This window comes from Mangifera indica, chromosome 16, assembly GCF_011075055.1.
Source record: "Mangifera indica cultivar Alphonso chromosome 16, CATAS_Mindica_2.1, whole genome shotgun sequence".
In the NCBI taxonomy this organism is placed as follows: domain Eukaryota; kingdom Viridiplantae; phylum Streptophyta; class Magnoliopsida; order Sapindales; family Anacardiaceae; genus Mangifera; species Mangifera indica.
This window is the reverse complement of record NC_058152.1, coordinates 5,316,914-5,332,263: the sequence shown is the minus strand read 5'-3', so window position 1 is coordinate 5,332,263 and position 15,350 is coordinate 5,316,914. Positions and strand designations below refer to the sequence as shown.

The 15,350-nt window shown below is 31.2% G+C and overlaps 1 pseudogene; it reads right to left on the bottom strand.

The window, feature by feature from the left end:
• Positions 1-3,592: 3,592 nt before the first annotated feature.
• On the bottom strand, positions 3,593-11,758 carry LOC123199610 (annotated as a pseudogene).
• Positions 11,759-15,350: the final 3,592 nt, after the last annotated feature.

Here is a 15,350-nt window from a genome sequence, read left to right as displayed (position 1 = left end):
GTATTTGGAAAGAGGTATTATACAAACTATTTTAGATTTCAAACCAAACCAAATGAAACTAAAAAAATATAGTTTAGTTAGGTTAGAATTACGATTTAAATCTATTAAAAATTATTTTTTAAAATATTTTCTACTTAATAATTATATTGAATTATAATTATCTAGGATATGAAATAAATATGTAAAATAAACATGAATTACATATATAATAAACATGTAAATAAAATGAAAAAATAAATATTGAAAAACAAATAATGTAAACTTTTGATTTGTAACATTTTGTTCAATTTTTTAAAGGTGTAACTGTCATTTTTTAAATTATTAAAATACATATTGAAATTTAAAAACTTCAAAAAAAACTCTCATACTTTTTTCAAATTTGCAACCTATAAAACACTTGAAAAAAAAAATCATTAAAACCCCTAAAATTTCTAAACCTATAAAACACTTGAACATACAATTATACATTATCAATACCTCTATCTTTTCTTGCACTTGTAATTTTTTCCTTTTTTTAATTGAATTTTATATAAACTAGGAATATAAAAAATTATTTAATAAACTTATTGGAACAAACTGTTGTTTACCTTAAGGGCAATTTTATTTTATCAATGATTTTATAGAAACTTTTAATAATTTTTTTTTATAAATTTAACATATGGGTGAGAAAATGGTTTTTTTTTTTTCAAATTTAAAGAGTGAGAATTTATCATTTCGTCAAACCTTGGGTGGGAAATAGTCATTTGGCCTATATATAGTTTTAAAAAATACAATTTTTAGTTTGGTTTGTTTGAAAACTGTCCAAACTGTAACCAAAACTATAAGCCATTTTTTCAAAATTTATCAACTCAAACAAAAAAAATTCTATAAACCAAACCATATCAAACCATAATTTTTAACCAGTTTAATTTGATTTTGTAGTTTGAACCAAATTATACACATCTCTGGTTATAATTATTGTTGTATTCATTATTTTAATTAATAGTATATGACATTCTTTATCGTATATTGTTTATTCAATTAGATAAATTCTCTTAGAATGATTGAACCATTACAAGGGGCTCAATGCATATTAGCTAATCGTAAGGACCTTATGTTCATGCTAGGTGATCATTCTGAAAATATTCGTAGTTTTAGTATTACCATAACTAAGGTCATGGGTGATAATAATAAAATTAACATAGTGTTAAAATGACTTCATTGAAAGATAACGATAAATCTCATGTGTTAAAGATGTTCATTGACGACTAGATGCAATATATGGGTGCATATTGTAGATATGTTCATTGGACAAACCCACCAAGAGCATTCCATATGGATGATTGCTCTATTATTTATAGAATAATTTCTCTTAATGAACAAAGGGTTATCATCAAACTGTCTTATACTAGGATCAATATGGTTTCACACCAACCTAACTCTTATAGAGGGTTATCAAAAGGATGGTGATTGACCATACCAAGATATGTACGAAAGGTTGTGATGGATCAATAGAGGGATTTTCACTCCCAAGCACAGGAGATGATATCTCAGATATGCCTATTAATTATTGACAGCAACCACTTAAATCTAGTTGCCTTAAATAATATAATTGTAAAACAAACTAGTAATTAGCTTTCAATCCATGTGGCATTGATATCTTAAGTATTACTTAACAAATTGTGCACTTGCTAGCAAGACATAATACCCTATCATAGGCCATCCACAAAGTCTACTAGGCCTAAGTTGATTCAACATATCTGATGTCAATTGAAGGCAACTGAGACCTCATGTGTTTGCTAACCATAGTGGCATAATTAACACCTCGTTTGTTTGCTAACTATAGTGGCTCGCACATATGTCGGTTGAATTATCGGGCTATCTAGGTATGATGATACCTTGATCAAATGAGGAACTAGTCACAATCCATCTCTTAGCATATACATATAGCCATGAAACTGTTAATTGAAAACCATCCTCAGATGGTCCATAACACAAGCACATGTGTGATGTATCTCACTAACCACATTAGAAACTAACTATAAAGCCACTCCCTTACCATGCACCCCTTGAACTAAACTATATGGTTATTATGTCTCAGTGTTGAGTGCATAATGCATCTCATGGGTAGGTATTTCTCATCACATAACTAGCCACTTATGCACACAATTGGTTGTTATCTAAGTATACTTCACTTTTCTAGAGTAATATTATTTTCAACCTGAATCCAATTTAGATAGGGTTTAGTGTCGTCTTCCACTATCGTGTAGCTTAACTATGGCTAATTATCTCTTTTCTAGCATCTCTAGGTCTTTCTAACTCAAACCTTATTACACTCTTAGCATAATGGTAGTTTGGTAATTTTTTTTAGTTGGAAAAGGTGCAAGGTACCCTCTCCTTTTTTCTTCACTCTTGCCTTGGAACTGATGATACTCTTTTGCTATGAACGGATGGTACTCCTTGTAAGCACACTACCATTAATTCATGCACACTCTTCGTGCTCGTTCTCTTCTACACTAACGTGACTAAATGTTCATCTCATACTGAACAATTGCTCGCACTAAATTCCTTTGCCAAACATTTTGTGCCACAAATGAATGTCTTACTTGTTTTCAAAGATGAACACGCATTACCCTTTTTGGGTACCGACCATTTGTATCGTCTTGGAGATAACACACCCTATTGGTTTCTACAATTTCCAAGGCATATAATCATCCATTGAAGTCTCTAAATTATCCATAATCATCCCTTAACATGTTTCTAACATACTGAATTCAATAGGCATGCATTATCATATCAATCATGAGTTCAATATGTAAAATTCACAATTCTTCTCGCAATCACACTTGAACCTTATCAATTAATTTACCCTGAATACCATTACAAACCAATTATCCTTAGCATAACTATTATTTATCAGCTTAACCTCATTATAAACATGCATTATCACTTATCTAGAGACAAGCAATTCACTATCCATCAATACATCAAGAGGGAGAAAAAGTGAAGCCAACTACTTACCTTGGCATGGTTTGGAGATTTACGGTATCAAACTCTTCTTTTCCCTTGCTCTTTGATTGTACCAGGCGGTGCCTGTCCCAACAATATGCTCTCTGTGCATTTTAAGGAATTAGGGTAAATTCAGATGGCACTACAACTCTTTTTATATTTTACAACCCAACGAATGGGCGGTATATGTTTAATCGGAACTGTCAATACTAATGTCATTAATGAATGGGCGTTACCTTTGTGGAACTATTAGAACATTAATTAAGGACTATATCTTGCTTATATGAGTCCCTCATATTAATAATTCCTATTATTAATATATGTTTTAAAACTTTAAGATACAACTTTATCAACGCATAAATAAATAATGTTTCCATAGTCTCATCTGTCAACTAGTACGGAAAATAGTTTTCCCTTCATTTAGTTAGAAAAAATGACATATAAAATCAAAGCGAAATTTTATAATTTAATTCAATACCATATAGTACCATAGTTACAGATTTGGCAATTTGATGGCAATCAAGATTTAGTAGGCAAAGCCTAGCCTTTCATATCACTTAGCAATCCATCCTTTTATTCAATTGAGTAAATGCGATGTTCTTATTTACTTTGTTTCTGACCATTTCCTCACATAAAGGCTTCCTTTCTCGGCCTGCAGTCTCCATTAAAGAAATAAGTTATATAGGATAAAAATTTTCTTATCATGATATAAAAATATAAACTATATCACCAAATATTTAAATATCTAAATATAAACATTATTAATATCAAATGAAGTTAATTTTTATGTGAAGTTTCAAATGTGAAGATCAATTACTTTGATATGTGATTTTAAAATAAATAGTTAAAAAATGGTTGTAGACAAATGATCCCTATACGTACTAAAGGAAAGTGGGATTGCAAATATGTGATGAGTTTGAATTACCTCTTTATCCCAGTCGCATCTTACGGTTATTATGGCCGGTATCAGGGTTTGAACTGCTGTCCCTCCAAAAATCATCCCAGCCCAAATTCCCTAATTCAAAATATTTGCCAAAATATTATTGCCTACTCAATGTAACATAATAACCTATAATGATTTAATAATATTAATTGTTTTTAGGCTGACAAATTTGCAAAAAAAGGACTTTATATATAATTATTTTGACTATATATTAAAATAACTATGCCATTGAATATTTGTATGCTTTCTTTCCTTTATATTAATTGATAATTACGAAAGCAAACCAATACACATACCTTAAAACCTAGGCGAAAGCCCCATCCCATCATAAATCCAACAGGCACTCCAATCATATAGTAAGAAACCAAGTTTACATGAGCCACATATGATTGCCATCCTGAGCCGACGGCCACCCCTATAAGAATAAAAGATAAATATTTATCGATTTTTCTCTAGAAAGAATAAGAATGATTATATGCAAGAATATTAATAGATGAATTAACCTGAGAGAATTGGTTGACACTGTTGAGTAGAATAGTGAAGGCTGAAAGAATCGATAGTTCATTAACAGCTTGTAGAACAGGTACACTGGAAGAGAATATCAAAGCAAACTCATTGTGAAATTTCATTACTAATAACCAAAAAAAGAGGCCTATAACAACGGATATCACTACGGAAATTGCAGTAGCAAATTTGGCTCCTTTCCCATTTCTGGCACCAAGCTCATTCGCAACTCGAACTCTCTGGCACTATATGCATTAATTAAAAAAACATCGATTAATCCAGCTTACACCAGTATAACTGACTAAAAAATTACATCTTTTTATATATGTCTTACTTCAACAAAGTGTTGGGTTGGGTTTCCCTCCATATGAAGGATGACCCTAAGTTTACGTGTTAAAAGTAAAGTCCAAGTTTTTTTTTTTTTTTCCCTCACTTGGAGGAAGGCTAAATTGATAATCTTGTTCACCAAATTTAAGTGATTAAATTAAAAAAAATATTAGGGTAGCTAGTAGTGTGAGAATAAGCTTTTCACAACTAAAAACTGAGAAGAAAAACTGCAAATTTTTAAGAAAGAGCAGTTCATTTAGGTTTGATCAATAGTCTCGATTAAGGTCAATTCATGGTCTGATTAAGCTGAAAGTTTACGAGCGTTTTGGGGCTCATTGATCGTCATTCTAAACAGTGGAGATCGGATTTAGAGTCTTAGAAAGTCGTCTTTCAGCCGTTTGAACACACCTTTGTTTTGGTGAGATTTTTTTTGTATTTATTGTGAAAACTTGTTGCGTTTGCTAAGAAGATTTATTTTTAAGGAGTCATGTATTTATGCCTCTAGTTTTATCTAGAGAGATTTGTACCAAATCTTCTTGATAGTGGAAAATTTTGGGTGGACTATGATCCCATGTTTTTTCCTCTTTCATATTGAGGAGGTTTCCACATTAAATTTGTTTGTGTTTTGTGTTGTTCCTTGTATTGCTTCCATATTTTTCCAGCTCACACAAATTGGGAGAATTATTATTTCATTGCATATTGATTGGTTGTGTGATTTTTCAATTGGGTTGTGTTTGTGTGGTTTCTCCTAACAAAGTGGTATGAGAGCGAGGTTCTTAAATCTTGTTGTTTTGAGTTAAAGGATGAAAGTTAATACAAGTAGAATAGTTACCTTTAATGGCTCAAATTATTATGTATGGAAAGGTAAGATGGAAGACCTCTTATATGTAAAAGATTATTATTTGCCAATATTTAATTTTGAGAAGCCAGAAGATAAATCCGATGAACAATGGAATCTATTTCATAGACAAGTTTATGGATTGATGGCAATGTTTTAAATCATGTAAGTGGTGAGACATACGCACGCACGTTATGGAATAAGCTTGAACAAATTTATGCTAGAAAAACTGGAAATAATAAGTTGTTTTTAATTAAGTAGATGATAATGCTGACATATGTAGAAGGTGCCATCATGATTGATCACTTGAATAAATTTCAAGGGATTTTAAATCAGTTAGCAAGAATGGGAATCAAGTTTGACGATGAGATACAAGGACTATGGTTGTTTGGTACTTTACTAGACTCTTGGGAGACATTTTGAATGACTTTATCTAATTCTGCCCCCAATGGTATAATTACCTATAAATTAGCAAAGAGTAGTGTTCTGAACAAAGAGATGAGAAGAAAGACACAAGGTTTCTCGTCATAATCAGAAGTGTTAATTACTAAAAAAGGGGGGAGAAGTAAAAGTAGAGGTCTAAAGAATAAAGATAAAGGGATAAGCAAGCTTAACAAGTTTGCCAATATTGAGTGTCACAACTATGGTATGAAATGACATTAAGAACTACTATTGTCAGCTAAAGAGAGACATTACACAGGGGAAAATGAAGGAGAAGAAAAATGATGATAATGGTGAGGATAATTAAGTTACCACAACCATTTCAGACTTTCTTCTTGTTTATGATAGTGATGTTGCCAGTCTTGTATGCCATAGGACCAGTTGGTTGATAGATAGCAGTGCATCCATTCATGCTAAATCTCATAAAGATTTTTTACCTCTTACACATCTAGTAATTTTGGATGTGTTAAGATTGGCAATGATGATTTGGCTAATGTCGTTAGCATTGGAGATGTGTGCTTGGAGACCAACAATGGCACAAGGTTAGTCTTGAATAATGTTAAGCATATTCTTGATATTTGGTTGAATTTGATTTCCACAAGTAGACTTGATGATGAGGGTATTCTAACATTTTCAGGAATGGTCGATGAAAGCTCACTAAAGGTTCACTAATTGTGGCTAGAGGCAAAAAGTGTTTATCATTGTATGTTATGCAAGTAAAGATCTCCACAAGAAATATTAATGTAGTGAAAGATAAAGGTACAGTAGAATTGTGGTACAAGAGGCTCAGTCACATTAGTTCCAAGGGGTTGCCATTTTAATAATAAGAATATGCTTTTAGGAGTGCAAAACACACTATTGAATAAGTGTTCCCATTGCTTGGCAAGAAAGCAAAACAGAGCTGCATTCAAAAGTTCCCCTTCTTCAAGAATGCATGATACACTTGATTTAGTTTATTCTTACATGTATGGTTCTATGAAAACAAAAACACTTGGTGGCACTCTTTATTTTGTTACCTTTATAGATGATCATTCAAGGAAAATTTGAGTTTATATATTGAAAACTATAAATCAAGTGTTAGATGTGTTTAAGCAATTTTAGGCCTCAGTTGAGAGATAGACTGGAAAGAAGTTAAAATGCATCATAACTGATATTGGGGGAGAGTATATAGGTCCTTTTGATGAGTATTGCAAACAATATGGGATTCGACATCAAAAGACACCTCTTAAGACTCCTTAGTTATACAATTTAGCCGAAATGATAAATAAGACACTAGTTGAAAAAGTCATATGTTTGTTTTCGCAATCACAGTTGCCAATATCATTTTGAGGTAAAGCTTTGAGTTATGTTATTCATGTTTTAAATCTCACACCATGTATTCCATTGCAGTTTGATGTTCCAAAAAAAGTTTGGACGAGGAAGGATGTTTCTTATGATCATTTACGTGTATTCAGGCATAAAGCTTTTGTATATATCCCCAAAGATGAGAGGTCTAAACTTGATGTGAAAACACGACAATGCATATTCCTTGGTTATGGGCAAGATGAGTACGACTATAGGTTTTATGATCCAACTGAGAAGAAACTTGTAAGAAGTAGAAATGTTGTGTTCATTGAAGATCAGACCATACAAGATATTGAGAAATTAGAGATTTCAATGCCAATGTATAATAATGATTTGATTGAACTGGATATAGTCTCTCCTACACCAATTTCTATATAGGTTAAAGAAAAGCAACATAGCATAGGTGCTTGAGACAATATAAATGTTCCAGTACAAGTAGAAACCTATGATATTGTTCAGAAATAGTTGTCAGCACCAAAGGTTCCCACAGAGACTCCATCAAAGACCTTATTAGACATTCCACTCAAAAGATCTACAAGAATTTGAGTACCTTCCACTAGGTATCCTACTAGTCAATTTGTGTTATTGACTTATTTAGGACAATCAAAATGTTATGCAGAAGTGATAGAAGATGAACATAAAAGTAAGTAGATTGAAGCCATGCAAGATGAGATGCAGTCATTACAAGAGAATCATACCTTTGAGTTGGTAAAGTTACCAAAAGGCAAGAGAGCTTTGAAAACCAAGTAGGTGTACGAGGTGAAGAAAGATAAGATTACTTCACAACCTAGGTACAAAGCAAGATTGATAGTAAAAGGATTCAATTAGAGAAATGGCATTGACTTTGATGAGATATTTTCACCAGTTATGAAGATATCTTCTTTTCATATGGTTATAGGCTTAACAACCAATCTAGACTTAAAGATTGAGCAAATGGATGTCAAGACAAGATTCCTTTATGGTAACTTGGAAGAGGAAATTTATATGGATCAGCCAAAAGGTTTCATAGTAAAAGAAATGAAGATTACGTGTGCAAATAAAAAAAAAAGTCTTTATGATTTGAAACAAGCATTGAGGCAATGGTACAAAAGGTTTGAATCTATTATGAGGGAGCAAGGCTACCATAAGACAAATTCTAATCATTGTGTATTTTTCCAAAAATTCTCTAATGGTGATTTTATCATTTTATTGCTTTACATTGATGACATGTTAATTGTTGGCAAGATTTCCTTTAAAATTGATAGATTGAAGTAGTTGAGTGAGTACTTTGCAATGAAGGACTTAAGGCCAACAAAGAAGATTTTGGGCATTCAAATTGAAGATACAGGAATAAGAAGTTATATATGTCATATGAGGAATATATCAAAAATGTACTTGACAGATTTAGTATGAGTAATGCTAAAGAGGTTAGTACACTTGCTACACACTTTAAATTAAGCTCCAAGTAGTGCCCTTCTACTAAAAAGGAGAATGACAATATGGCTAGATTGTTATATGCCTAAGTTATAGGAAGTTTCATGTATGTGATGGTTTACACAAGGCTACACATAACACATGTCATTGGTGTTATTAATAGGTTTCTTTCTTGTATGGGAAAGGAGCATTAGAATGTAGTAAAGTGGATTATGAGGTATTTGTGTGGCATTTCTAATATGAGACTTAGTTTTGGAAGTGGTAAGCCAGTGTTAATTGGATATACAAATTCTGATATGACTTGTCATGTGAATACTCGCAAATCTACATCAAGTTATTTGATCACATTTGCAAGTGGTGTTGTTACCTAGCAATCAAGGTTACAAAAATGTGTTGCATTGCCTACAACAGAGGCAAAATTCATTGTCGCAAGTGAAGTTTGTAAAGAGTTGCTATGGATGAAAAAGTTTTTAGAAGAGTTTAGTTGCCATCAAGAGAGGTATTTTTACTTTATGACTACCAAAGTGTTATTCACCTTGCTAAGAACTCTTCATTTCATGCAAAATCAAAGCATATTAATATGAGGTATCATTGGATTAGAGATATACTCGAGAAAAAGTTATTGATACTTGATAAGGTACACATTGATGACAACAATTCAAATATGTCAATAAAGACTCTATCAAGGGAAAAGCTACAAAAGTGTTGTTTGGTCATTAAGATGGTGAATCCCTCCACATAATTGGTAAGGGGGAGATTTGTTGGCTTGGGTTTTCCTCCATATAGAGGATAACCCAAAGTTTACTTTTTAAAAAGTAAAGTCCAAGTAAGTTTTTTTTTTTTCTCACTTAGAGAAAGGCTAAATTCGTAATCTTGTTGACCAATTGAAGTGATTAAATACCAAAAATATTTAAGGTAGCAAGTAGTGTGAGAATTAGCTTTTCACGATAGAAAACAGAGAAGAAAAATGGCAGATTTTCTAGGTAAAAGTAGTTCATCTAGGTTTGATCAACATCCTTGATCAAGATCAATTTATGGTCCAATTAAGCTGAAATTTTATGATCGTATTCGGGACTCATTGATCGTCATTTGAAACAGTGGAGATCGGATTTGGAGTTTTGGAAAGTCGTCTTTCAATCCTTTGAACACATCTATATTTTGGTGAGATTTTTATGTATTTGTTGTGGAAATTTGTTGTTTTTGTCAAAACAATTTATTCTTGAGTAGTCATAGATTTATGGCTCTAGTTTTATCTAGAGAGATTTGTACCTAATCTTCTTGATAGTAGAAATTTTTGGATGGACTATAGTCCCATGATTTTTCTTCTCTCACATTGAACGTTAAATTTGCTTTTGTTTTGTGTTATTATTTTGATTGCTTCCATATATTTTCAGTTCACACAAATTGGGAGAATTATTATTCCATTACGTATTGATTGATTGTGCGATTTTTCAATTGGATTGTGCCTTTTGTGTGGTTTCTAAAGTATAGAAAGCAGTTTAATCAACTTGTCAAAATCTGTATCCTATAGTGAAAGTAACCTGATTTCAAAAGTCTACATCAATGGATGAGTCGAGACCTAATGATTCAAATATAAGGGTAAATAAAATGTGATCAGTCTTACCCGGTTCCAGCGAAGAATGCAAATGGAATCATCATCTTCCATCCATTTATGGCCGTGCTGATAAAAAGTTAAAAACTTAATGCAGATGACAAACATGGAACTACGAATGACAGTAAATTTACTAATTTAAATTTTTTTTATTTTGGTAAGATGTTAATTTGTGTGAAAACAAATAATATAAAATGTTAAATTATTTAACAGCCACCATAAGATGACAATTCAACGTTCAAATAAATATATTACATAATTAATTATTATGTGGAAAAGAAAAGAACACGCCATACTGATAAAGCATCAACATCAATCTCTGCGTTCTTCAAATTTCCGGTCATCAGTATCAGTATTCTATAGTACCAAGTCTCCAAGCTGAGTATGTAAATTCCAAAACACAATAATCATCCAATAAGATTATAAACATGAATTCGCATTGACAATAAAAGAACTGCATTAGAATATGAAAAAAATTGTTCAAAGTTTGTTTATGAGGTGAAAAAGTTTGTGTTTAAGATTGAGAGAGAATGGTACCATAGCATTACACCAGCAGCAGCAGAGAGTTCAACAAACTCCCAAAGACTAGAAAAGGCTTCAGTGGAGAAACCATACCAAGTGAGAGTACACCCGCCCCAAAAAACATAACCAAAGAGACCAATTGCCATAACCCACCAAGAAAAATTCAAAGTAACAGCTGTACCAATCACACCAAGTTCCAGTCTATATACAAACAGCAAGCTTACAAGCATATGCACCAATAAGGCCAACAAAGAAACCCATGCAATAATCTCTTAAGCTGGCTTTGCAAGAATCTCTGTAGAGGAAACTGAAAGGCGAGGCTGAAATGAAGAGGTATGATCCACATAGCAACCACCCCGGTTAGATCTGCAACTTCCTTTGACTGCCTCAACACCTACAACAATGGTGAGGCAAATAGATACATAGGCAAAAGCAAAACACAACACAAGAATAACACGATCCATGAGCGTTGCATGTACACACCGAACATTTGATACTTTTTTGCACCATAAGCTTGACCACTTAGCGTTTCTAAAGCACTTGCCATTCCCAACTGATAAACAAATTTAACCATAAGCACATATAAATAATTACGTGCAAGATACAAAAACTTTGTGTTGAGAGATTTTGAGAGTACCATGAGACCAAAATCAAAACCAAGGATGACATTATTGGAAATGGATATGGCAGCGAGTTCAAGATCTCGCAAATGACCAGCAAAGGCTTGGGTGATGACGAGCATAGAGTAGGAGAAGAGGCGGCTAAAGATGGCTGGACCAACTATATACAGTGGCGGATCCAGACATAAAGCGTTAGAGGGGTCAATATTATAATAATATATATATATATTTATTAAATGAAAATATATATATATATATTTATATATATATATATTTATTTATTTATTAAATGTTACTTAATATTTTAAAATATATTTATAATGAATTCATTATTTTATCTTATCAAATATTATATAATAAATCATTATCACATTATCAAATACATCATTTAACCATAAATCACTCATTATATTTCACAAATGATTTCTCACAAAATTTATTATTAAAAATATTCTCTTTACAATAATAATGGCAACAAGTAAATTAACAATAATTTTATTAATAGAAAGACTAATTCAATCCAAACAATTAAGAAATAACTCGTAATAGACAAGTCTTTTTTGAAATAATCACTCCAAAAATAAACTAAACAATCAAATAAACATTATAAATAGTCCAAAAATTATATTCAAATAAAACTTCAACAATCCAATATAACCCAAACTCTAATTCAGTTTAATCAAATAGTCAAAATAACAAGATAGGATGTAATTGATATCTGAAAAAATATTCAAATAACAATATGAAATGAAGTGGAAGAGAGTTGACAATCTTGTCAAAAAAAGGAATGTGTTGAGACGAAAAGAGAAGCGAAAGCAAGTTGTAGGGACTAATGTTTCTAATTTAAAATTGTAAATAATGACAAGAAGATTGTGAATACATGGATACATATATTTTTTTGATAAGTATAGAGTTGCATACTTGAGAATTTTTTTTAAGTTAATGGCAAGATTGTAATTAATTGTTTATATGATGGTAAAATTATAATACATGTATATATAATTAATGACATAATTATAAGTACCCCCTTTGACCACATGAATCCTTGTAAGCCTGGGAAGCAATGACTCTTTAATCGTATGAAAAATACAAATCATCACCGCTCAACGCACCACGTATGTCTTTTGATATTTGCATCCGCCATAGTATTTTTTAGATAAATCTTTTTTTTTTTTCTTATGATATAATATAAACACACTCATTTGTGATAACTTCAACGAAGATATGTGACTTCTAGGTTTCTCCCAGCAATACATGACCGGTCATAGCCCAAGGTACATAGTCTCATTATGCGGGCAATCGCATTAGTTGTCAGGGTTGGATGTTCTAAGACCCATCATATTGGGATGAATGTGTCCAAGACATGTATTATTTATATCAACAAATATAAGTTTTGTTAGTGTATATCTTATTAATTATTTGTATTGTTAATTTCAGGCAATTTTATCTTATATATATATATATATTTATATATGATTTATCAATAAAAAATTATTTTTTTCATATATATAAACTGTTTCTATTATTTATTTTAATATAAAATATATATAAACTATTTAGATAATTCACTTTATAAGTAAAACTAAATTATCAAATTATTTCTTATAAGTGTCATATTAGTTGGATAATAATATCACTTAGTAGACATATTTAATGTCTCCGTTGAATATCATGAGATGATATTAGTATAATTGACGATATTGGTCATATCATTAGGGTATTAATGTAGATTAATAGTTAGTAAATCATTTTTTAAATGTGACCAATAACGATAAGTCACAGGGTCATTAAAATATAGTCAATGACTTATTATATGATTACACTAGTGTATAAAGTAATTCTTTAAACTGGAATATCATGGTCGAATCTGATACAAATGTGTGTGCTTTATATGGTGCATAAATACAAGGCTATTCATATTTCGTATGAAAGGTTATATTAGTTATGCGTTGTTGTATGCAGAGACGAAGGATAATCAAGATGGGATCTGTTGACTCGAAGTTATTGGACTCAAAATATTTGCTGGCTCTACCAAGTTTCAAGTTCTACACAAATGTCAATAAATATTATAAGCAAAATCTCTAGTCAAAGTATAATAGAAGTGATAAAAAGGATGTTTATGATGACACATTCTAAATATATTGATCGACGATTCATATAATATCGTGATTAAGGTTTTGATGTATCATAAGTTCGAACTCAATCAGGATTGGATAATAAAATGATATTATCTACATAGAATGTATTAGCAAAAAAATAGGTTCGATAGAGTATTTCTTCATCATGGTTTAGGGACTATAACACATTGTTTGATGTTTATCATAGTCATTAAGTATATGGATATGGTTTTCAGATCTTCCAAAAAAGGGTTCACAGTTATGTCACAGTAAACCTAAAAGGTCATACCATTAAACTAAGCATTTCATAGACTAAGGATTAATTCTCCAAAGTTGGCTAGCACCTTCCGAAGGGTAATAAAGATATATCATATAAAATGTTATATGAGTGTAATAATAACATTTTAAAAGTTAAGATGTTTATGAGATAAAATAAGAATGGCTAATGCATATGAATGATATATATGCATGACCATTGTTTAAATTGAAAATTTACAAGAGCCATGGAACAATTATTTAATTGTACACTAAACCCACCCATATATAAGCATGGAATTAGTTCATTTGACATAAATTAACTCATTTTACTCCAAAATTTTAATCTCACTAAAAAGACATTTCTTCTCCTTCTCTCTAACACTCGACCAAGGAGTTTTTGGTTTGGTTTGGTGGACTTCTTTGGAGGCTTGACAAGTGTGAAATTCTTCTCCATCATCCTTCATCAAATATTCAAGCCTGGAGTAGATATAAAATGTAACCTTCTCTATATATGCTTGTATTCCATTGATTCAAGCTTATATAATACATACTTGTGCATTTTCCATCATTTTCTTCACCAAGTTCTTACATTTTTTTTAACAATATGTGTAGGTATATGTTTACATATATGTTAAAACAAATATTCTTAGAATGATAGAATAATGATGAGAACGGATATGAAATTCGAAAACTACATATCGATAAATCCTAGAAGAGAAAAAATGTCAATTTTCCCCTCTCCCACCGATCCAAAATGTTTAAAAACTCACATTTCCCTCTTCTCACAGGATCCCACTGGTAGCACTGTTTAAAAAATCAAAATTTTTCCCCCTTCCCTGTGGCATTGATCCAACTCGAGGGATATTTATCCACACCGCGATTCCTTGAGGTGAAATGCCACCATCAAAGATCCATATTTTCTGACTAAAATCTCATTTTTCGACTACCATTTTGACAACAAATAATTCTACATCTTTTTAAACATAATAGCCATCAATTAATTCATCTAAAATAAACAAGAATCAACTCACAAAATCAATTATTCAAATCTGAAAACTCTAAACTAATAACTCCCAAAATCTTTATCTAATCGATAAAATCTAAACACCAAAATAATTCAAACAAAACACGAGATGATGTACTCACCTTTATTGTCATTTTAGTCGTCGGAAAAAGTAAAAAATGTTGTCAAAAAAGCTGATATCGCATGCTATGCTACAAGTTTTCTCAAATTATGACAACAGTAAATTCAGGGAAAATAAGGTGGGAATTTGATTTAGTTTTCTTTACATATGAGGGTATTTTGATCATTTCAAGTTAATGGAGCATTTTTGCTTTAGTTAAACAAAATAGAACAATTTTATTTATACCTCTAACGTTTAAGGTAATTAATTTAAGGAAAAAAAGACAACCATATATCTTT